This window comes from Ahaetulla prasina, chromosome 3 (assembly GCF_028640845.1).
Source record: "Ahaetulla prasina isolate Xishuangbanna chromosome 3, ASM2864084v1, whole genome shotgun sequence".
Taxonomy (NCBI): domain Eukaryota; kingdom Metazoa; phylum Chordata; class Lepidosauria; order Squamata; family Colubridae; genus Ahaetulla; species Ahaetulla prasina.
In genome coordinates, this window is record NC_080541.1 from 76,275,588 (window position 1) to 76,301,237 (window position 25,650).

Sequence of the window (25,650 nt, forward strand, 5' to 3'; positions counted from 1 at the left end):
TATGTAATATGGCCAGAGCACTTGATAAAATAGTCGCTAATCAAAAACAAATGTTTGGTTTACTGAGGAATTTGAGGGAAATGAAATGCCTGAAGAGATGTTGGCATAAAACACAAAGTGGACACCACCAAGTAGTGTTAAGAGCTCAGGTTTCAGCCTACCCACTGGTGATAAGAGTGGCGAAGTGTCAATTCTTCTCCATGGTGATTGTATCTGCAAGTTTCTGAGTAGAAGTCCTGTTTCATGTGTGGACTACTGCAACACGCTGTACATAGGTCTGTTCTTGAAGACCATTTGGAAGTAAGGCTGGTCAAAATGCAGGGGCACAACAGAATAGAATAGAATAGAATAGAATAGAATAGAATTGAATTGAATTGAATTGAATTGAATTGAATTTTTTATTGGCCAAGTGTGATTGGACACAAGGAATTTGTCTTGGTGCATATGCTCTCAGTGTACATAAAAGAAAAGATACGTTCATCAAGAATTCTAAGGTACAACCAGTGGTGGGATTCAGCTAGTTCGCACCATTTCAGGAGAACCAGTTGTTAACTTTCTGAGCAGTTTGGTGAACTGGTTATTGGAAGAAATCATTAGGGCAGAGAACCTGTTGTTAAATTACTTGAATCCCACCACTGGGTACAACACTTAATGATAGTCATAGGGTACAAATAAGCAATCAGGAAACAATCAATATCAATATAAATCGTAAGGTGTGTATATATCTTGGTGTGTATACATCTTGGTGCACTCATATAACATCTCTATTACACAAACCACGTTGGTTACCAATGTGTTCTATACCAATAACTCCTGGGGATCAACTATATATCTCTTCATGGCAACGACCCTGGCATTCCGAGGGTCAGTTTTTTCCTAACATTTCTTCCAGCCCTGTAAAATCTGACAGGGTGGGTGTTTTTATGTCCTGACAATTAAGTGGTAATTGAGGTAAACAGTTTATTCTATCATGGCTCCTGTCCCTTAAAATGGCTCCCCCCACCCCTCAGAGTTCAGACTGTATCAAATCTGCCAGTCTTCAGAAAGATCTTTAAAAACCTCTTTTTCCACAAACATTGGAGCAGGTCACGGATATGTCAATCTGTTACATATTATTTGTTTTGTGATATGTGTACATGTGAGTTTACTTTGGATTCATTTTGTTTGCTTTTTTAGTATAAAAACTTCTCGAGTTTTTAATTTCCACTTCCCTGTTTCGAGTTGGGGCAACCTTATAAATCCAAATTATAAAGAAGCATAAATACATAAATACTGTAATACACAAAAATATTTTGGCAGTCCCAGTTGGGAGTTTTGGTGAACTGCAAATCCAAATGGTTTGCCAAGTACTAGAATGAAAAAGTCTGGTTTACTGAAATGCTAGTATCTTGGCTTGAAATCTATTAATGCTGCTGCTTTATACTCTACATGGTGAGTTTCTAGAAGCATATATTTTATGAGAAGTGGCCTAAAGACCTCATAAACATTTGCAATCTTAATCAAATTAAATAATGCATAGGACTGACTTGCCAGCAAACTTGTGTACTGCAATAGCAAACCAACCTTGAAGTTCATCAAGGTTTTACAAGCCTGCCAATTACAGACAAGAGTCCAGGAAAATACCCAGACAGAAAAATGCTGCTATAAAGCAGAAACATGTAAATGATTTCTGTTATACAGACACTTTGATTAAAAGTGTTTTATCCAATAGCTTAGCTGCTTTGTTTTCACCCATTATATTTGTCCTTCATGAATGCCAGAACCCAGAACATACATTGCTTTTAAATTTTCTGCAAAGTAAGAACTTGGCCTGCACATCGCATTTGTCCAAATATGTTATTGATACACACAGGCTTTTTTTTTTTTTTTTTTTTTTTTTGTTCAAAAAGTTTTTATTGGTCAAAAAAGGTATATACAAATACATATCAGGTATGGCAAATTTTCATTTTTCTTATCCAGGATAAGAATTTTGCTCAAATTTTTTAACACATACAACAGCCATATGGCAAGCAGGTGACACGAAGTAGCTAAGTTTACAAATCTTACATACGCAATAAAGAAGGGTCAAGAATAAACAGAATATCATACAAAAGAGAATAAGGAAAACCAACACAATACCAAATATCTTTATCACTTCCTAGTTTTGGATCTCAGAACTCTGGGTTCAGCCTGACCCAACTCCAGGGCGCAACAGCGGCAGCCGCCTCCGCCCATGGTCTATAACCTCCCCTTCTTCAATTCCTGGGTCATCTGATTCCAGGAGGGCTTTGTGTTCCTCCACGTAGGCCGTAGCCTCCGCAATTGTACTAATTTTTTTCGTAATGCCCTCCCGGAAAATCATCAATCCCTCTGGCATCAGCCATCTGAAGCCCACTCCCTTCTGGTACAATTTGCTTGACAAAAAGTAATATTTCTTTCTCATTTCACGTACCTGTCTGGGAATCTGCCTCAGAATGGCTATCTCCCTGCCCCTGTAAGTCAGTGCCCCACTCCTATGCTTTCTAAGAATTTCATCTCGTCTCTCTTCTCACAAATTTGACATGAACCTCTCTGGGAACTGCATGCGTGCGTGCATATTGTGAATTAACTCTATAAACTCGATCCAGATCCCAATTCATGAAATCAACACCTCTCCCAAGAAATTCTCCCAACAATTTAGTCACAACATCTCTCAAATCTTCTTGGTCCACTTCTTCCAAATTTTGAAACCTAAGGAAATAAGACATTTTATCCATCTGTGGTCAAGCACAGCATTGCCTGTCGTCTCCTCTCTTTTCTGCACTGCCGCATCTCACCCTCAGACCTTCCACTTTCTGCTTGTTTTCTGCTGAGACTTGTTGAGTATCCTTTAAATCCTTTTGGATAGTCACAATTTCTGCTCTTATTTCCGTTTGGCCTCTTTGCAAATCATCCAGTTTCTTGTCCATATTGGATAACTTTTCCAGAATTCTCTCCATCTCTCCAGCAGTTGGTCTCTGACCTTTTGCCATTTGGAAAAAAATTCAAAATCCTCAGGCAAGCACAGTATCCTTGTAATTTCCTCCGGATCCACCAGGGGGCACTCACAGGAGCAACGAGTCCAGAGTACAGTTAGTCAACCAGGAAGCCGAAGGGAAGTGATGTCATCAAGATTCTCATAGTGAAGGCGGAAGCTGGGCGCCACCACTGTTCCCCAGAGGAGGGGCCTCAAACCCTCCCTCCTAAATTTCTCCATCACCTCTTCTCTCCAGAGCTCCACAAAACCAGTAATCTTCTTATTTTAAGTTCTCCTCTCTCCAGAATGACTCGTGCTCCTTCCAGCCGCAGGGGAGAAAAACCCCCCCGCACTCCGGGCACTCCACTCGCGTTACCGATATCCCTTCCTTCTCCATTCCTCAATTCTTCTCCGTTCCTGTTCACCACCAGGCTGCTGCAGTTATAAATCCAAAGCCCGGTGTCACGGGCACAGCGGCGGCGACCAAAGTAATGGCCGTGGCCCGTGGCCTCAAACCCCGCCGAGCCTAGGGGCGCCAGCATCGGTCCCCCCAGTCCTGTATGTCGGCTGGGAGACCCCTGGCGAGCCGTCCGTGCGGCAGGTGTCCTTTTCGGAACACCTGGCCCCTGGGGGCCTCGGCGGCGGCCGGATTCGGGCACTGGGGGCAGGAGAAGCCTCCAGACGACCGTTGCCCCTGGACACCGGAAGTCGTCTCTCTCACACAGGCTTTTTTATATTAAAAAAATGAAATCTGTGCAACAGATCTCTCACTATTCATCAAAGCACCAAGGAACAATAATTGACGTTTGTGTTGCCACTTAAACTTTGTATATGCATGTACTACCAGATGTTTAATCTTTTTGCACACAATGCTCGATGTTTACAGGCGATGTTTACAGGCGATGTTTACAGGCGATTGCGCGCCCCGATCCCTCTGACTTGTCCCATTCCCCGGATGGTCAAGACCCTCAGAGCCTGGGCCTTCGGCTTATGTTATGCAATGCACGGTCCGTGGTCAATAAGGCCCCCCAAATACACGATCTTATTCAGGGGGGCGCCGCGGATCTTATAGGCGTTACGGAAACCTGGTTGGGCACAGAAGGGGGCGTGCCCCTTGTTGAAATGTGCCCACCGGGTTCCCGTGCATTCCATCAGCCGAGGGCTCAGGGTAGAGGTGGGGGGGTGGCGGTTGTGATTAGAGAGAGCCTGGAGCCGAGGGAGACCACTGTACCTCAGATTGCCGGTTGTGAATCCCTCTTTGTGAGATGGGGTCATAGGTGTCAGATGGGCTTGCTGGTCGCGTACCTGGCTCCTTGCTGCGTGACAGCTGCCCTGCCCGAGCTCCTGGAGGTGCTTGCTGGGGTGGCAGTTGAGACCCCAGACTTTTAGTCATGGGGACTTTAACTGCCATCTTCCGGCTCGTTATCGACAGCAGCTCGGGAGTTCACGGCTTCCATGACGGCCTTGGACCTGACTCAAGTAGTTGATGGCCCTACTCACACTGGGGTGGCACACTGGACTTGATTTTATCTCTGGTCAGTGGTTGAGAGATCTGGACTTGAAGGAAATAGTCATTGAACCTTTGTCATGGTCAGATCACTCTCTCCTTCGCCTGGACTTTCTGACCGCCATTCAACACTGCAGGGAGGCGGAGCCGATCGTTGGTTCCGTCCCAGGCGCCTGATGGACCCGGAGAGGTTCCGGACGGAGCTTGGGCCACTTCCTGAGGGTCTGGCTCACGGCACGGCTGAGGAACTTGTTGCGGCCTGGGAGCGGGCGCGGCGGGGCCTTAGACCGTGTCGTGCCTTTGCGACCTCTGACCCGGCGCAGGTCCCAACCGGCTCCTTGGTTCTCCGAGGAGCTGAGGGGATGGCGCGGAGAAGGCGCCTAGAGAGTTCCTGGAGGTCTAGCCGTTCAGAGGCTGATCGGACACTAGTGAAGTCCTATAATAGGGCTTACCTAGTGGCATTGAGAAGCGGCGTTGCTCGCCTCCTCCCTCATTGCGTCGGCAGATAACCGCCCAGCCGCCCTGTTTGGTGACTCGTTCCCTCCTTCACCAGGGGAGCGGGATGACCCGTTGCAGGGGCGTGCTGAGGAGTTTAACAGTTATCTATACGATAAAATCGTTCAACCGGGACGGTTTGGACCAAAATTGCGGTGACTCAGGTGAGGCGTCTGAGGTGGTCTTGGTGACATTGTTTGGGATGAGTTTGACCCTGTGGCTCCGAGGACATGGACAGGTTGTTGGGTAGGTTGAATGCCACCATGTTTACTGGACCCGTGCCCCTCCTGGCTGGTGCTGGCCACTCAGGAGGTGACACGAGGCTGGCTCAGGCGATTCTGAGTGCTTCTTTGGTGGAGGTGTCTTTCCGGCCGCCTTGAAAGAGGCGGTGGTGAGGCCCTCCTCAAGAAGCCTTCCTGGACCCGGCTGTTTTAGGTAATTATCGTCCGGTCTCCAACCTTCGCTTGGCGAAGGTTGTAGAAATATGGTGGCATATCAGTTTCCTTACACCTGGATGAAACTGTCTATCTAGACCCGTTCCAGTCCGGTTTCCGGCCGGTTACAGCACTGAGACGGCTTTGGTCGCGTTGGTGGATGATCTCTGGAGGGCCAGGGATAGGGGTTGTTCCTCTGCCCTGGTCCTATTAGACCTCTCAGCGGCTTTTGATACCATCGACCATGGTATCCTGCTGCGCGGTTGGAGGATTGGGAGTGGGAGGCACCGTTTATCGGTGGTTCTCCTCCTATCTCTCCGATCGATGCATGAGCAGTGTTGACAGGGGGCAGAGGTCGGCCCGAGGCGCCTCACTTGTGGGGTGCCGCGGGGTCGATTCTCTCGCCCCTTCTGTTCAACATCTATATGAAGCCGCTGGGTGAGATCATCAGTGGCTTCGGTGTGAGGTACCAGCTGTACGCGGATGACACCCAGCTGTACTTTTCCACACCGGGCCACCCCAACGAAGCTATCGAAGTGCTGTCCCGGTGTTTGGAAGCCGTACGGGTCCGGATGGGGAGAAACAGGCTCAAGCTCAATCCCTCCAAGACAGAGTGGCTATGGATGCCGGCATCCCGGTACAGTCAGCTGAGTCCACGGCTGACTGTTGGAGGCGAGTCATTGGCCCCGATGGAGAGGGTGCGCAACTTGGGCGTCCTCCTGGATGAACGGCTGTCTCTGGAAGATCACTTGACGGCCGTCTCCAGGAGAGCTTTCTACCAGGTTCGCCTGGTGCGCCAGTTGCGCCCCTTCCTTAATCGGGATGCCCTATGCACGGTCACTCACGCCCTCGTGACGTCTCGCCTGGATTACTGCAATGCTCTCTACATGGGGCTCCCCTTGAAGGGCATCCGGAGGCTGCAGTTAGTCCAGAATGCGGCTGCGCGGGTGATAGAGGGAGCCCCTCGTGGCTCCCGTATGACACCTATCCTGCGCAGACTGCACTGGCTACCTGTGGCCTTCCGGGTGCGCTTCAAGGTCCTGGTAACCACCTTTAAAGCGCTCCATGGCATAGGGCCGGGTTACTTACGGGACCGCCTACTGCTACCGAATACCTCTCACCAACCCGTGCGCTCTCACAGAGGGACCCCCCAGGGTGCCGTCAGCGAGGCAGTGTCGTCTGGCGACACCCAGGGGAAGGACCTTCTCTGTGGGGGCTCCCACCCTCTGGAACAAACTCCCCCCAGGACTTCGTCAACTTCCGGACCTCCGAACCTTCCGTCGCGAGCTTAAAACACACTTATTCATCTGCGCAGGACTGGATTAGATTTTAAATTTATTGGTTTTAAATGGGTTTTATTATTTATACTGTTTTTAATAATTGGCCTTGTAGAATAAGTTTTTTAATTGTTATTTTAACTTGTATTTATATGTTTTTAATTGCCTGTGAACCGCCCTGAGGCTCCGAGGACATGGACAGGTTGTTGGGTAGGTTGAATGCCACCACGTGTTTACTGGACCCGTGCCCCTCCTGGCTGGTGCTGGCCACTCAGGAGGTGACACGAGGCTGGCTCAGGCGATTCTGAGTGCTTCTTTGGTGGAGGGTGTCTTTCCGGCCGCCTTGAAAGAGGCGGTGGTGAGGCCCTCCTCAAGAAGCCTTCCTGGACCCGGCTGTTTTAGGTAATTATTGTCCGGTCTCCAACCTTCGCTTCGCGGAGAAGGTTGTAGAGAATATGGTGGCATATCAGTTTCCCTTACACCTGGATGAAACTGTCTATCTAGACCCGTTCCAGTCCGGTTTCCGGCCCGGTTACAGCACTGAGACGGCTTTGGTCGCGTTGGTGGATGATCTCTGGAGGGCCAGGGATAGGGGTTGTTCCTCTGCCCTGGTCCTATTAGACCTCTCAGCGGCTTTTGATACCATCGTCCATGGTATCCTGCTGCGCGGTTGGAGGATTGGGAGTGGGAGGCACCGTTTATCGGTGGTTCTCCTCCTATCTCTCCGATCGATGCATGAGCAGTGTTGACAGGGGGGCAGAGGTCGGCCCAGAGCCGCCTCACTTGTGGGGTGCCGCAGGGGTCGATTCTCTCGCCCCTTCTGTTCAACATCTATAGAAGCCGCTGGGTGAGATCATCAGTGGCTTCGGTGTGAGGTACCAGCTGTACGCGGATGACACCCAGCTCTACTTTTCCACACCGGGCCACCCCAACGAAGCTATTGAAGTGCTGTCCCGGTGTTTGGAAGCCGTACGGGTCTGGATGGGGAGAAACAGGCTCAAGCTCAATCCCTCCAAGACAGAGTGGCTGTGGATGCCGGCATCCCGGTACAGTCAGCTGAGTCCACGGCTGACTGTTGGAGGCGAGTCATTGGCCCCGATGGAGAGGGTGCGCAACTTGGGCGTCCTCCTGGATGAACGGCTGTCTCTGGAAGATCACTTGACGGCCGTCTCCAGGAGAGCTTTCTACCAGGTTCGCCTGGTGCGCCAGTTGCGCCCCTTTCTAGACCGGGATGCCCTATGCACGGTCACTCACGCCCTCGTGACGTCTCGCCTGGATTACTGCAATGCTCTCTACATAGGGCTCCCCTTGAAGGGCATCCGGAGGCTGCAGTTAGTCCAGAATGCGGCTGCGCGGGTGATAGAGGGAGCCCCTCGTGGCTCCCGTATGACACCTATCCTGCGCAGACTGCACTGGCTACCTGTGGCCTTCCGGGTGCGCTTCAAGGTCCTGGTAACCACCTTTAAAGCGCTCCATGGCATAGGGCCGGGTTACTTACGGGACCGCCTACTGCTACCGAATACCTCTCACCGACCCGTGCGCTCTCACAGAGAGGGACTCCTCAGGGTGCCGTCAGCGAGGCAGTGTCGTCTGGCGACACCCAGGGGAAGGACCTTCTCTGTGGGGGCTCCCACCCTCTGGAACAAACTCCCCCCAGGACTTCGTCAACTTCCGGACCTCCGAACCTTCCGTCGCGAGCTTAAAACACACTTATTCATCTGCGCAGGACTGGATTAGATTTTAAATTTATTGGTTTTAAATGGGTTTTATTATTTATACTGTTTTTAATAATTGGCCTTGTAGAATAAGTTTTTTAATTGTTATTTTAACTTGTATTTATATGTTTTTAATTGCCTGTGAACCGCCCTGAGTCCTTCGGGAGATAGGGCGGTATATAAATGTGATTAATAAATAAATAAAAAATAAATAAAAAACCTTAACAATTGTGCCTGCTTTCAAATGAAATTTCACAATGAAGGCTCATTGGATTGCAGAATCTTTTTCTATAAAAGTAATTGTCTTCCTCTAACGGCATACAACAACAACTCTTTTACACAACAAACTGTCTCTTTCAAATATTGCCAGAAATTTTGGGAACATCTTTTAGCAAACTCACAAGCTACAAGCTACTGTTCTATAACTGCTGCAGCTATTCTTATCAGTGAAGCAACAACAGTGCACAGGCACATCAAAGGTTTTATTTATTTGGGTTGACAATTTATTTTCCATTTGATCCATCCATCCATATTCCTCCTGTCTTCTTCAGGGCTCTCTTCCTGGCCATGCCTTCCTTATTCTATGCCCTGTAAAGTCATGTGCATATTTGCTAATGTTTTATTAATATACACATAAAAGAAGGGGTGAAATTCAGCAGGTTCTGGCAGGTTCTGGAGAACCGGTAGCGGAAATTTTGAGTAGTTCGGAGAACCGGCAAATACCACCTCTGGTTGGCCCCAGAGTGGGGTGAGAATGGGGATTTTGCAGTATCCTTCCCCCAGGAGTGGGGAGGGAATGGGGATTTTGCAGTATCCTTCCCCTGCCACACCCACAGAACTGGCTGTAAAAAAAAATAATTTCACCACTGCATAAAAGTAACATTTCCCTTAAATTAGCCATGACTCCTGATGACATCAAGAGCAAGTCTATACAGGGGCTTTTTTGGCAACCGTACAGAGATAACCCCTAGGCTCCTGAGTAAGGGAGAACAGAATGATCTGGATGAAATTATTGAACCAGCAATCCCAGTTCACTCTTCATTACATGAAGTTTGTTTTTCCTAACTTAAAATAAGAAGCAAGTTAGAATCAGAACATTGTGAAAGTCTATTTCCAGTATTATTGTAGTACAGGGACCATATGACATAAGATGCAATTGTGTCCCGGAATTCTTAATCAGTATAAAGATACTTTCAAAGAGAACATGGCGTCAGCTTCCAGTGAAATAAGCAGGAGAGTCGCCATGGCTTCATTTTGTAGACTCTCAGCACTTATCTCCAGTAGCATCAGCATTTCTGTACATTCTGCTTAGCAGAAAGCTGTTACTTTATCCTGTTGATCTCTGGCGTCGTTGAACGTCCTAAGATATCTCGTACGCATCAATGTATAAATGCATCTTTGTTTTGCTGATAAATGCTGTTCCGTCAGAATGACACCACTTGACGCAGTCGTATAAAATACACAACCAGGATTAACTAGTTGGATGTCACTAAGTTTTTTATTATCTATTATTATTTTAGATATTATCTAATCAAAGCATTTATGATTGAAAATAGTAGATTTTTCATCAGAAAATAGAACTAAATTAGAATTGTCCACTGAAAGTCTTTATTTGGAACATTATTGTACATTTTTTCTCCATATGCACATAGGAATTCACTTTTATGATTTTCTCCTAGGGATTGGCCAGGATCAAACCTGCTTAACTTTACAGCTAAAGTGTATAAAAATATTCAGCATGCTGTCTGAGTGGGATTCTAAGTACAACTCTTAATGTTAAAACAGCAGCCTACTTTTTGAGAACTGTTAAGTCTAAAAATCTAAGTCCTTAATGTATGATAAAGAAAACTTCTTTTTTATTGGTTTCGGGAAGTTTTATCTTCAACCCTGCAACACAGTGTTTTTCTTTCTAATCTTTCAAGAACATTATGTGTATAGATTATAGCAAAGTCTATTTAAAAATTAATTTCCCCACAGAATATTGGGAAAGACTAGAAGAGATAAGCAAATGCTAATGCTTCGTCCATTTAAAAGCACCCAATGTGCAGAATATTTTATATGAACTGTTCATTTCGCTTTTCATTTGAACAGTGTTTCTCAACCTTGGCAGCTTTAAGATGTCTGGATTTCAATTCCCAGAATTCTTCAGGCAGCACGTCTGGCTGAGAAATTCTGAGAGTTGAAGTCCACATATCTTCAAGTTGACAAGGTTAAGAAACATTGCTTTAGAGGCTGGCAGACAAGAAGATGATCCTATGACAGTCTGGTTGTTGAAGACCACGCAATTTAAATCAGGGGTCTCCAACCTTGGCAACTTTAAGACTTGTGGACTTCAACTCCCAGAATACCTCAGCCAGCAAAGAGGAATTCTGGGAGTTGAAGTCCACAAGTCTTAGTTGTCATGGTTGGAGACCCCTGATTTAAAGTTCCAAAGCTGAGGAAGTGTTGTGACTCCAGCCCCTGAACCTGGCCCCATGCCCGAAAGTGACTCAGAGAGTGAGGGGAAGGGCCGGTAAGGCTTACCTCGGGAGCACTGATTCCTTTGGCTCAGGTCCAGGAACCAGAACCAGACCAGTCGGAGGACGTAATGAGGCCGTCATCCCCTGATTTCTCCCTTCCCCAGGCTATGCCTTCAGATCCAGCTGATAATAATAATCAAGCCTGGCTTGACCCGCACTTCAGAAGATTAGAGAGGCAGTGTCATCAAAAGGAAGGGTGGGGCAGGAGCCCCACCCCACAGGATATATAAGGAGCTTTGGGACTGCTCTCACTCCATGGGAAGCAAAGTTTAGCTGATCCGTTTCAAAAAGAGCTAAAAGTCTTGCTAAGTGAGTCATTTGTTTGAACTTTGGCAGGCAGCTGCGATTTCTCTGCCAGGACTGATAAGAGCCGTGAATCCACTGGCTGAAGGCCAGCTCGTGGGTCTGAAGTGGGGAAGGAGACAGAACAGGAAGATTGCATTAGATCAGGGGTGTTAAACTCAATTTCATTGAGTGCTACATTAGGGTTGTGTTTGACCTTGGGGAGGGGGGGCATGGGGGGGGCATGGCTACCTTGACATCACTCATGTCGGGGGTGCCTGTGGCGGCCTGAGCACTCTGCCAGCGAAAATGGGCTGCCGAGCTCCCTTTTCAGTTGCAATGGCCTCCTGCAACTCTCTGCCAGCGAAAATGGAGCTCAAGAAGGCCGTGTGCAGCCCTCACAAGCTCTGTTTTTGGCTGGGATGGCCTCCTGCAATGCCCTGCCGGTGAAAATGGAGTTTGGGAGGGCCACGCGGAATGGCCGGTACTTCACTGTTTCCAGGGTGACCCTGGGAGCCTTGAGTTAGATAGAAGTCTTTGATTGAAATCATCCTACATACATCAGAAAGACAGGAAGGAAGGAAGGAAGGAAGGAAGGAAGGAAGGAAGGAAGGAAGGAAGGAAGGAAGGAAGGAAGGAAGGAAGGAAGGAAGGAAGGAAGGAAGGAACTCTCAAGTCAAGCACTGTCATTTCTTTAATTATTTCTTCATCATTTGTACCCCATTTTATTATTTATTTATTATTTAATTCCACTTGGACACTGCCTGACTCCAATTGACCCGGGGTACAACAGTAACATAAACTAACACAAACTCAAAACAAATAACATCCTAAACTCAGGACAGTCCCAGAACTGTGTAGTACATTCAAAACAACATCCTTTTTTTCTTAAGTAAGGAAGCCAGTTTTGCACAAGCAACGTTGAGATATTTAGAGATCAAAGGAAGCTTGGCAGAAGCAGGACTGATATGCCACGCCCACGGCTACTGAAAATAAAGAAAATACATTACACAGTAAATAATACATCAGAGCATTGCCAACGCTTAGATCTATATTCAAAAGCCCTACTGGGCTGAAATCTGCTGCCCATTTTCCCAAATCATCATTTTCCTGTGAAAAAGCTTCCATTTTTTCTCTTGCTGTCCACATAGCTTTACTAAAGAAATAGTAATGTTCTTCGGCATATTTTATGGTTGCAAATAGCAGAGGATGTCAGTTTTGCTTCCTTTACCCAGCTCTTCATTATTGTATGACTTCCTTGGCTGACCCTACTTTCCTGCCTGCAAAAGGTCCTTGGGAGATGTTCCAGGAAAACCTTTTATGCCGGGATTTATGTGCCTGCCTACCAGTTAAAGACGATTTTGTGGTCAGAGTCAGGACACTCAATGCGAACAATCTTGAACAATCTTGTAACCGCAGCAGAGGTGGGTTTCAGCAGGTTCTGACCAGTTCTGGAGAACTGGTAGCGGAAATTTTGAGTAGTTCAGAGAACCGGTAGTAAAAATTCTGACTGGCCCCACTCCCATCTATTCTCTGCCTCCCAAGTCCCAGCTGATCGGGAGGAAATGGGGATTTTGCAGTATCCTTCCCCTGGATTGGGGAGGGAATGGAGATTTTACCATATCCTTAGCCTGCCATGCCCACCAAGCCACGCCCACCAAGCCATGTCATGCCCACCAAGCCACACCCACAGAACTGGTAGTAAAAAAATTTGAAACCCACCACTGAAGGAATGAAGGAAGGCAGAATTTGGGAGAAAAATTAAAGCAAACTCTTCCCCATCATATTGGACAACAGGGCTACATGGGGGAAAAAAATCAGTACTATCTACAGGTAGTCCTCGACTTACAACCATTCATTTAGTGACTGAAATTAGAATGGCACTGAAAAAAGTGACACAGCTGTTTTTCATACTTGTAATATTGCAGCATCCCCAGGGTCACGTGTTCAAAATTCAGATGCTTGGCAACTGGTTCATATTTATCACGGCTGCTCTGTCCCAGGGTCATGTGATCACCTTTTGCGACCTTCAGATAAGCAAAGTCAACGGGGAAAACCAGATTCACTTCATAATTGTGTTACTAACTTAATCACTGCAGTAACTGACTTAACAAGTGGCCAGAAAGGTTGTAAAATGGGGCAAAACTGACTTTTAACATCTGTCTTGCTTAGCAACTTGCCTCACAATTTATATTATAAGGCGAGGGCTAGCTGTATTCACAAAATCCATGCCATATGGAAAACAAAACTAAATAGAAGCTGCTTTTGTTTTAACTTGCTACAATTTCAACCCCATTACAGGTCCTCGTCTTACGACCATAACTGAGCCCAAAATTTATGTTGCTAGGAGAAATATTTGCTAAGTGTCTTTTGTCCTCACTTTACAATCTCTCTTGCCACAGTTGTTCAGTGAATCGCTGCAGTTGTTAAGCCAGTAACACGGTTGTTAAGTGAATCTGGTTTCCCTGTTGACTTTACTTGTAAGAAAGTCACAAAAGGCGATCATATGACCCTGGGACAATGCAGCCATCATTAATATGAACCAGAGCCAAGCCTCTGAATTTTGATCAAATGACCATGGGGATGCTGCAGTGGTCGTAAATGTGAAAAATAGTTATAAGCCACTTTTCAAGTGCTGTTGTAACTTTGAACGGTCACCAAATGAGCTACAGTAAGTTGAGGAGTACCTGCATTACTTATCCATTATTTCTTTACCCATTTTCTCAAAGTCACAATTGATAGCAGCTCTCAAAGTCAGCCTCCCGCATGTATTATAATATTTTCCAGAATTTCCAGACTAGCTATATTAGGTGAAAATTCAAGGAATTAGTGTTGAAACAGTTTGAAAAATTCTGGGATTGGAGAAAGCTGTTTGTCAGCCTTGCATGGTAATCCAGACAAGAAGCACACTCAGAACTATCTACTCTATTTTATTGTAAGATTACTTGAACAAAATCTTCCAAGTCTGAAAGTAGATTTGAAGGGAAGCTACAGCGAGCTTTAGCCACAGAAACCCTATTTTGTCTATCCTAGCTTTCAGATGTTTCCCTTCAGGCCCCTTGCTTTGCCGTGCAAATTCCTGGAATAGTCATGTGGTGGTTGTTGTCGTCAAAGAGCTCATACAATCCTGACTCAGAGCTGCGATAGATTCAAGGCTAACTCCCTTTTCTTGTTGTAGATATCAATCAGATCTTTATTAAGGTCACAGACCAGCATAAGGAGAGCGGAATATAAACAATAATTTTTAAAAGGCTAAAAATATTATATATACCTACGCAAACACCCACACACAGCAGCATAAGGAGGATGGCATTCGCAGGATTAAAAAAAGTATAAAAGATCAAAGTCTAATTTAAAAAACAGCTAACAATATGGAAAAAAAAACTTCAAAACAGTCTCTAAAAATCTAGAGGGAGAGGTAAGAACATGATATGGATTCAGGGGAACTTAAAATCTAGTATAGGGCAGACTAAATCTATCACAATGCAAGGAATTCCTAAACAACAAATTAAATGCTTGTTAAGATTAGTTTAGGACACAGGTCCACAGTGATGCCCTGCTGCTCAGAACCTGGCAACATTATAAGTTGTAGCAGGATTAGGATCTGCAAGAAAGAGGAAGATGTGGAATTGTCCTATACGCTCTAGGTATTGATATTGTAATGGTGATATGACACTAGTATGGATCTCTCTGTAATACAGGCACTGGAAAAGTACGTGCTGTGTTGCTCCTGCGAGTCCGGAGTTACATTGTCTCTCTGGGTAAGGAATTTTCCTGTTATCAGCCTTCAAGGACAGCTGAGGGCATGACTTTGTACCAGGGTAAAGGTCTCTGGTGGTTAGGTATTTTTAGTTAAGTATGTCACCAGGGAGACAGAGTACCTATTGGATTCATTGGCAATAAAGTTTGGGGACTTGGCTAGGTCCAATTAGTGCTTTGTGTCTCTTACACACTGTTTAATGAGAGCTTTGGCCTGACTGTCATGATCCATGCTGAATGGAAAACTTGGAGAGAAGCTCAAGGATGAGAATTTAGTTGCCACTGCTTTTTTTTTTCTTTTCAAAGTGGACCGAAAGTCATCCCTCATAGTTAATGAGGCAAGACCAAAGGTGAAAAGAAAGATAGGATCCAATCTGGATTGGTCATCCAGTGGTTTTATCTTCTGAGCTTTGGGACGTGAGCCTATCTTCAGTGCACATACTCTGCTAGAAAGAAGTTCCCTGAAGATGGGCTCCAGTATGAGGCCGAAAGCTTGGAAGACAAAATTGCTGGTCCCAGTGGATTCAGATTAGATACTGCAACATTATCCTGGGATACGTATATTCGCCTTCATTCGTGAAAAAAAGCATAGCCTGAGCTAATAATTGAATATGTCACCCACACTCTAGATTACACTTTCATGAGGCCTGTCTCCAGTCTCAGGATGGCATTACTCATTTGGGAACTTGCATGGCTGATCTTAGAAATTTAGATTGAACAAGTTCTATTAATGCAAAATTGGGGAAGGGGCTCAGGAGCACCATAAAGTAGTTGTGTTATTGTCTTATCTTCAAATAGTTCGAGTGCGGCAGGTGTACAGTAGCCACCTCTTGAGTAGTTTGAGGATGACATTTTCAGCAGTGTATTCTCCATGGAGTTCCCTATGCTTGGCAGAATGAAGGACTATTCCCAGGTATTTGCAAAAGATCTGCTCAACCTTGTGGCCATCTATCCTCCAGGAGTGGTTCTTGGGCTTTTTGGCAAATGTCATGCTTTTGGTTTTCTGATATTTGAGCACCAGTTGGCCTCCTTGCATTACTGTGTTAATGTTCTCAAGGTTCTTTTAAGACCAATAGATGCTTTTGAAAGTATTGCTACATTGTCTATATAGAGTAAAATGTATGCATGAGATGTATGTCTTCCAGCAACTTCTGAGTTTTGGTTTGGGTATGTGTGAAAGTTCATGTTGAGAAAATGGCCCATCATGAAGTTAATACAGAAACTGAATAACACTGGGGTCAGTATAAAGCCTTGCTTTATTTATGCCTTACTCAGTTCCAAATGGCACTGGTGAAATGGTCCCGGGAATTACATCTTATTTTAAGTGAAGTCTCTTCATGTAGCACACCTATTAAATGAAGTAGATGTTGATCAGTCAAGGAGGCTTCTAGTTTTTCCCACAATTTAGCTTGGGATATAGAATCAAAAGTTGCTCTGAAGTCTATGAAAGCAGCATATAGGGAAGCTGTGTGGAGGGAGAAGCATTTTTCAATGAGATTGTAGAATACTAGGCCAATCTACCACTGGATCAATGGTAGATTGGTTTTCCCTAAAGCCTGATTGCTTCTCTGTTCCAGCCAGTACTGGAGTTTCCATTGTAGTGTCTTGCATAAAGTTTGCTGATTATGTTGAAGAGGCTAACTAGTCTATAATTGTCAGGATCATCCTTTACATCATAAATGAAGAAATCAGTTTCCCTAGAAGTAACATTTCCATAATTTCACAATTTCCCAGAGGTGATGAAGATAGATGAAACAAGGTCTCCAGAATTCTTCAGAGGTCTGGGAAAGTTGTTAAGCAGTCTTCGATACAATTTTACTGAAGCAATAATTCAGCACTGGAGGTCAGCTTCAGAATTTAGAACTGGATTTAGAACCAAATCAGATCCAAAAAGTTAATAGTTAGGATTCCTAGTCAAAAACAACCTTTCATAAATTCTTTCATTTGAATTTTCTCAACAGTTATCTGATACGGGGATAAAGAAAAAGTGGGTATGTATGTGTCCTTATGCCCACTGAAATTTTCTCTCCAGGAGTTTAGATACCTCCAAATCCTTTTCAAAGTCACTGTGTCATTGCAGTGAAAATCCATTTTAAAGATGAGTGTGTGGCATCTGAACATAAATAGGGTAAGACTGATAATACATAGATCGTTCCTGTCCATAAAGACAAAACTGGTATACTAACATATGTTGGGGAAAAAAGTATTTCCAGCCACCATTGCCATCTTGGTTCAGTCTAGCCAAGAGCAGAAGTATAATACAAGTAGTCCTTGACTTATAACAGTTCACTTAGTAACCGTTCAAACTTACAGTGGCACTGAAAGTGACTTATGACCATTTTTCACACTTATGACCATTGCAGCATCCCATGGTCACCTGATTTACTTTTGGATGCTTGCAACCGACTCACACTTATGACAGTTGCAGTGTCCCGGAGTCATGCGATCCCCTTTTGTGACCTTCTGACAAGCAAAGTCATTGGAAGAAACCGGATTCCCTTCACAAATTAGCACTTGTGACTAATTTAACAACTGCAGCAATTCGCTTAACAAATGTGGCAAGAAAACTCATAAAATGGGGCAAAACAAATTTCTCATATATAGCAATAGAAATTTTGGGCTCAGTTGTGGTCATAAGTTGAGGACTACGTGTATAGTTCTTTATTATGCTTATAGACCAGAATTCTGTAGGTTAATACAGTAAATAAATTCAGTTTCAAATTAAATACAATATAAACATACAACTATAATGACACCTTCAAGGCAATCAAATAAAGGCAAGTTTTACAGATGGTCTTACACTGTTTTGCTCCATTCAAGGAAACTAAATTATATTAGTCTGACAGGAGCTGAGCAGCTATATATAAAGGCTGTTAAATTAAATTCAAAAGAGTAGGCATAGGATACGAAAGCAGTCTCAAGTCACTTATTTCTATCTAAAGTGGGAATAATAATGCATTGTCCATATACTCAAGCAATGTTCTGCCGCCTCTTCCCAGGAAGAGCAATCTTCTTAATGGATGACTCATATTTGTGTATTTCTAAATGCCTCATTAACCCCATGACTACAGTAGAGGAAGAGAGACAAAACAATATATCATTCCTCACCTTTCCAATATTGAAATGTCAATATTTATAAGTGGGAGTAAGCTTGGGTACAAAAACCAAAAAGCTTATAACAGTAAGGCTACCATTCCATCATGCCTCTTTGTGATCATCATCACCTCAAGACCCAATAAGTAACAGTAACAGCTCCAAAACAGTACAGGTAATCCTGGACTTTGCAACCATTCATTTAGTGACCGTTCAAACTTACAGCCATTTTTTACACCTCCAACCACTGCAGCATCCCCATGGCCATGTGTTCAAATTTCAGATGCTGGGCATTTGGTTCATATGTATGATGGTTGCAATGTCCTGGGGTCATCGGATCACCTTTTGCGACCTTCTGACAAGCAAAGTCAATGGGGAAGCCAGATTCCGTTAACAGACACGGTTGTAAGCTAACAACTGCAGTGTCTCACTTAACAACTGCGACCTAAGAAAGGTCATAAAATGGGACAAAACTTACTTAACGACTGTCTTGCTTAGAAATACAAATTTTGGATTGCAGTCGTAAGCGGAGGATTACCTCTGCAGAGATCCTTGCACTAAATAAAGAGCTTAGTTCAATGAGCCAAATAATTTTTGTAAAGCATCAGCCGTAACCAAGAGCAGAGGTCCTGGACCTCCCAGAATCCACGTTCAAGGCTGCTGCTGTAGCTGAATTTTCTTCTCACAATGCGGAAGCATTTCCACTAGCTTTAGTGTGGTCAGAAGTGGAGGAAAAGGAAGGTAGGCAACAAAAACATTGCATCCAGTCTGGATCAAAGCTTGATAATCTTTGTAAGGAAGCCAGGGTATTGTGGGTATTGGAAAGGAATGTAGTATTATCTATGCCAAGTCTTGTGGATATCATAAATGCTAGTGTCTCCAGATAAAGGTCAACAGCACTGTTCAGGTTCACTAACCGATTTACAGAACCGAAACTCCTGGAACAAAAGAACAGCAATTTATCAAAGCAGAGACTGCAGGACTCCTTTGTGCCAAGAGGCACATTCAGTCTGGTACGGAATGTCAAACAGTGGGCAGGGCCCAAAGAGAAAGAGGTATGGGCGCAAATATCCCCCAGTGCTAATTTTCTAGCGGATTAATTGCTTGTTTATTCAAATGACACCAAAATTTTATCCTGTCCCATTCTACATCATGATAAAACCCTGATTCAATTCCCTAACAGCGAAACTGGGCTGGGTAGATTACTATAAACCAACTAAAGACAAAGAAAAAGAAAAGAAAAATTATATGATCAAAACACTCTAATTCCATCCCTTTTCATTAGCATTAGAGTGCAATCGACCAAACAAAATGTGCAGAATAATTGGATGATGGTGTAGCTTCTCACTAAAAATCAGGGGCGAACTTTATTTTTCACCAATTTTCAGAAAAAAATGAAGAGAGGGTCCTGTATCTGTAGGAAAAGATACGTTTCGCCCCAAAGTTGCTAAAGCTTGACCTAGACCTTAAATCCATTTCTCGTCACGTAGTACTTCCTACCCTACTCAGATATAGGCTGCTTTCAAAATATCAGTGGAAATTTTACCCTATGGTTCATCATAAAAGAATTTGGAAATATCACAGCTAAGCCAGTTTAATGAAAACCACATACATTTTATGATTCGGCATTCAAACACATGAGTGTATCAAGACAGGAACTTTACCACTACACTTGGCCATATCATTTTCAAATTAAAATTTAGTTTTAGACTTTCTTGTTACTGTGCAGTAAAGATCAATTAAGTCCCTCCTGAAAGACCCTTTTATATATAAAAAACAAATACAATGAACTCTGAGCCCAGAATTATTTGGCACAGACAACTAAGTCAACATTTGGAACCTTGCTATTTTACCTACTACTGAACAATTGTCTCTTAATGAGGTTGAAAATACAAGGGATCCCAAAACTTTTGTGTTCAGAAATGTCAGCAGAGAATAGAATAAATATATTACTCCTGGATTTATTGTTTAAGAATATTTGCCTTTGCCTCACAGTTAGGTACTCTGCATCTTATTTTGGTAAGTTAAGGACTGTTGTTTCTACTCACCAAATCTTAAGGAGAATGAAGCCAATGTCCAGAGTGAGCCATAGAATTATGCTTTTTAAGACCTGAAGTCTTACTTAATTTAGTGCCTCCCACTCGGAGGAGGAGTCAAGTGATAGTGATAAGGCAGGGTGCACTGGAATTCTTGCTTATAATCAATAAATTAGGAACCTAAAGCATTTTAGCCTAGCACATTGAGAGAAATTGGTTGTGTTAATTTCTAATTCCCATGGCTGTGGGGGAGGGGATATCCTCTTTGAGAAAATTCCAGGCTGTTTTTGGCTTATTCAGAGGCAAATGAGTTTTTGTAGTCAGTTATGGATGTGTTGAAGTGGAGACTAGGCAATAATTTGCTGGGAATGCTTCAATTCGTTTTCCTATACTGAGCAGTGTTGGATTTGCTAGCCCCTTTTAACGATTCTATTCTCATCCTTAACAATTATGTCTCCCTTAGTTCATATAGGCTTTAGTCTTCTTCCAATTCAGGCTTTCTTCTCTTAGCTCTTACCAAAATAAACACAGATCTGAATCACATGCAAAAAGAAGAAGAAAAAAAGACCCCATCTGTTATTCAAAACATTTGGCAGAGCTGATCCAATTTTGAGTGTTGCACCTGAATGAAAATGAGCTCAGTCAAGTTTACTGATTGCAGGCTATTAGCCACAATTTAACAGAAAAAGCCTGTGCTCTTCGTATCTCGATATTCCAAAGTCCTTAGCATGTCTGCAGACCGAATTAAGAACTTCACTTTGTCATTTTATCTTTGGTCATTACCCTGCAATGTGGAACTTACTCATATTAGCATACCTCTACAACGGATTAATAGGAAAACTCAAAAACATCCAGCTCTCCAGGGGTGAGGAAGATAGAAGAGAGTTCCAAGTTCCAAGGTTAATAGTAATATTTACAAAGGGTTCTCAGATAGAATTTAAATATTCAGCTTGCCTTGGAAACCTGAAGAAATGCCAGAAACCACACTAAACTCTTCCAGCCATTTACCAGGGTTTGTCATTCAGCTGCTTTCAAAGCAGAAAGCAGAATGAAAGACAAGAAAAAGTTTTGTTGGGAGAATGCTGACGAAACTGTCAACTAGAACTAGTCTTTCTATCAGCCCATTTCACCTGTTTCCAGCTCCAGTGGTTGTAATACTATAATTTTTACCTCTCCAGTCCTCTTATTTGCCAGATAATGAGACCTGTCCTATCCTACTATATTGCCTGTGGGGGGAAAGTGGATATAAACTAAGCTTTGAGAGCAATGCTGATTTTCAAGAGCAGAATGATAGCAGTGTTCCAATATTTCAGGGGTTGCCACAAAGAAGAGGGTGTCAACCTATTCCCCAAAGCATCTGAAGGCAGGACAAGAAGCAATGGAGGGAAACTATAATCAAGGAAAGAAGCAACTTAGAACTAAGCAGAAATTTCTTGATAGTTAGAACAATTAATCAGTGGAACAGCTTGCCTCTAGAAGTTGTGGGTGTCCATCGCTGGAGATTTTTAAGAAGAGATTGGAAAGAGATTGGTGATATACTGAGCAGTGTTGGATTTGCTAGCCCCTTTTAACGATTCTATTCTCATCCTTAACAATTATGTCTCCCTTAGTTCATATAGGCTTTAGTCTTCTTCCAATTCAGGCTTTCTTCTCTTAGCTCTTACCAAAATAAACACAGATCTGAATCACATGCAAAAAGAAGAAGAAAAAAAGACCCCATCTGTTATTCAAAACATTTGGCAGAGCTGATCCAATTTTCAGTGTTGCACCTGAATGAAAATGAGCTCAGTCAAGTTTACTGATTGCAGGCTATTAGCCACAATTTAACAGAAAAAGCCTGTGCTCTTCGTATCTCGATATTCCAAAGTCCTTAGCGTGTCTGCAGACCGAATTAAGAACTTCACTTTGTCATTTTATCTTTGGTCATTACCCTGCAATGTGGAACTTACTCATATTAGCATACCTCTACAACGGATTAATAGGAAAACTCAAAAACATCCAGCTCTCCAGGGGTGAGGAAGATAGGAGAAGAGAGTTCCAAGTTCCAAGGTTAATAGTAATATTTACAAAGGGTTCTCAGATAGAATTTAAATATTCAGCTTGCCTTGGAAACCTGAAGAAATGCCAGGAACTATACTAAACTCTTCCAGCCATTTACCAGGGTTTGTCATTCAGCTGCTTTCAAAGCAGAAAGCAGAATGAAAGACAAGAAAAAGTTTTGTTGGGAGAATGCTGACGGAACTGTCAACTAGAACTAGTCCTTCTATCAGCCCATTTCACCTGTTTCCAGCTCCAGTGGTTGTAATACTATAATTTTTACCTCTCCAGTCCTCTTATTGCCCAGATAATGAGACTTGTCCTGTCCTACTATATTGCCTGTGGGGGGAAAATGGATATAAACTAAGCTTTGAGAGCAATGCTGATTTTCAAGAGCAGATAAGAAAAACTGGGGGTGAATGATAGCAGTGTTCCAATATCTCAGGGGTTGCCACAAAGAAAAGGGTGTCAACCTATTCCCCAAAGCATCTGAAGGAAGGACAAGAAGCAATGGAGGGAAACTATAATCAAGGAAAGAAGCAACTTAGAACTAAGCAGAAATTTCTTGATAGTTAGAACAATTAATCAGTGGAACAGCTTGCCTCTAGAAGTTGTGGGTGTCCATCGCTGGAGATTTTTAAGAAGAGATTGGAAAGACATTTGTCTGGCATCTCCTGCTTGAGCAGGGAGTGGGACTAGAAGACCTCCAAGATTCCTTTCAATTCTTTATTTTGTACAATAGTGGGTGAGGTCGTTATAGCAGGGGAAGAGCTTGCCTGAAACCCTGCCTCCGCGCTTCAGTTTCTGCCAGTATTACAGTATCTAAGCAAACATTCATCCAAAGAAGGTAAACACTGCACACATATTGTATACTGTGCAGAAATGGCAGGTAGCAAGGGTTACAATTAGTGCCTGAAGATTGTGAAAATGCCAGCAGGTATGATACTAAATCTCTCTTACTCGTGCATAAATCCGATTTGGGTCATCCCAACAAGGCTAAGATGAAAGTGAGAGAATCAAAATTCCGCAAGCATATGCTGTATGAAGTCTCTGAAACGGCGTTTCCAGAAGTAAACCAATACATATTGCAGGAAAACACATTGTATATAAGTTTTTTTTTAAAAAAAAAATCAAAGCACTTAACTGAAATTCAAACTCTGAGGGTTTATTAGCTCCTTTGTGACACATAATAATATTTCAAAAGCAAAGCAGAAACAACTACTTTGTACCAAGACCATCACACCAGGATTTGGTTTCCAAGAAGTCTATAAATATGTAAACACACATTTCATTTTCTGCTTAGAAAATGGTAATCTGTGTTAAAACACAGACCTCCATATACTACTATATTCAATATTTGCCAGTCTACCTACCACTGTACTGTACTTTTTAAATTACTGAACAAATAAAATGTCCCTTATTAACTGGTGGTTTTTTCACAGACAAGTTACAGATAAACTGTACTGCCAATTTTATCCACAAGCCACAATAAATGAGTATGTTTTCAGACAGACCCTCTCATTCATCTCTTTTATATTATCTTTTTGCATAAACTGCTAAGTTTCCATTTCAAATGGATGAGCCTGTAACCTTAGCCATTTGAGTTTCATCTTCCCTACAGATAAAATTACTCTTTTTAAATGCTGCACTGATCAAATCGTCCTTTTCTCAGAAATACCTATGCACAAAACATATATATTTACAGGCACATAACTGTGTTGCAGTTTGAACCCTGGCACTGAACATCCAAAAACAATATTTTTTTGCCTCAGTTTTCTTAGAATTACACTACCCACAGTTTAAGTTTAAATTAGATAGCAAGCATGATTTCTGTTTAAGATTCCCACATCTAAAAATCTACACAGCCCTGAATCAACAGTCCTTGCTGTTAAGAAATGCAGATCTTTCTGACATACCTTACAAACGGAGAGGATTCCCGCTTCGGCACTAGACTTTTCAACAGCTTCACTCACATTTCAGTAGTTCCAAGACATGTCACAGCCAGCAAGAGCTCAGAGACTGAAAAAATAAAACAATTTCCTCCTTTCTATCTTTCTTCCTTGCTGCATGGGAAAGCTTTACACGTTATAGACTTCAAAGTGCACTCATCTCCCTCCCTCTCATCACTACGAGAAATAATCTCCTCCCTGCTATTAGAAGCATGTTACCATTATCTCTTAAAGCACATGTCACCACACATATGCAAAAGCTGTGTGAAAGCTATACTTATTTATACAGGAAGCACGAGCCACAGCACTTCCTAGTTCCCAAGTCCCATTTCAATGGCAGGTGATTATTTTTAACCCTCCCAGAGACTGGCTGATGTCTAACTTACCTTTTTATTTCTTTATTTTAATTAAGAGCAAATTCTTCCTGAATTCAAACTGGGTAGTCCAGGAAATCTATCAAAACGTGTTCAAGCTGTAATTAAAGAGTTGGATCACAATTGATTTGGAGCGCACACACAAAGACAAAAGCATCATAAGCTTTTGATTAGAGCTGCTGCTTTTTATTTCCTCCAGACTTCTTGGTCTTTAACTGTTGTGAGAGAGACAGAAACACAACAAAGGGTATCATAAGGGCTGCATCCACTGAATTTCTTTACGTCATACATATCTATTAATGGTACAGCCAATGTGTTTAGAGATGGGTTATGCTGCTCAGAATTCATTCTTCTGTTGTCTTATACAGCACCCCAAAAGTTTAGGCACAGTAGAAGAACTACACTGAATGTAACACACAAAAGCAACATTACATTGATGTAGTAGTGGTTAAGATGCTAATTAGAAACTGGGAGACTGAGTTCGAGTTCTCCCTTAGGCATGAAATCTGGCTGCGTGACTTTGGGCAAGGAACCTTCTCTCGGCCCAACCCACCTCACAGGACTGTTATTATGGGGAAAGTAGGGACCGGATGCATTATGTTATGTCTCTTGGCTGTATGTCTACAAATCAAAGATGGGATAGAAATGTAAGATTACATAGATAGATAGATAGATAGATAGATAGATAGATAGATAGATAGATAGATAGATAGACAGACAGACAGACAGATGAGTGGATGGATTAGGGTTAGGGACAGACGGGGACAGGCAGGCAGGCAGACAGACAGACATGTAAACGCGATCAGTGTAAAAATACATAAATAATGCTGCCATATCCTGAAATATTAAACCATACCTATGAGGCTTTTCTATTGCTATCTTTCCTCCCCTCATTGAATCAGCATGAAATTTGCCTTGCCTGGGAAGTCTGAAGAAGTGTCAAAAGCTACCCTAAACTTTTCTAGCCATTTACCAGTGGTTGTTGTTCAATTGATTTCTGAGCGGGAGGGGGGGGAGCTAAAAGAGAAATAGGGGCATAGATAACTTTGCACTAAGATGGAGTGCATGTTCTAAGTCACCTATAACTGGATTTCTGCAATAAGCCATAAAAAAACTGAGATATTCTTTTTCTGATTATGAGTCCAATGTTCCTTATTATGAAAACAATCCATTTGCCAAGACTGAGTGTCTTCCAGAAC

At 43.1% G+C, this 25,650-nt stretch overlaps 1 protein-coding gene and 1 long non-coding RNA gene across 6 annotated transcripts in view; one reads left to right on the forward strand and one right to left on the reverse strand.

The window, feature by feature from the left end:
- RNF144B (ring finger protein 144B) overlaps positions 1–24,666 on the reverse strand; it is a 66,541-nt gene extending 41,875 nt beyond the window's left edge. The window contains exons 1-2 of one of the 5 annotated variants that reach the window (XM_058177885.1): positions 24,464–24,666; positions 24,045–24,147 (exon numbers count right to left, since the gene is read on the reverse strand). The gene's annotated coding sequence lies outside the window, so the exon portion shown is untranslated. Of the gene's footprint in view, positions 1–10,925; positions 11,290–20,103; positions 20,152–24,044; positions 24,348–24,463 lie in introns of those variants that run through there. The other 4 variants (XM_058177888.1, XM_058177884.1, XM_058177889.1 and 1 more) reach the window with 4 other exon arrangements.
- On the forward strand, positions 14,226–15,833 carry LOC131195732 (uncharacterized). Its single transcript, XR_009154533.1, has 3 exons — positions 14,226–14,621; positions 14,905–14,964; positions 15,761–15,833. It is a non-coding gene; the product is annotated as an uncharacterized LOC131195732 (long non-coding RNA).
- Positions 24,667–25,650: the final 984 nt, after the last annotated feature.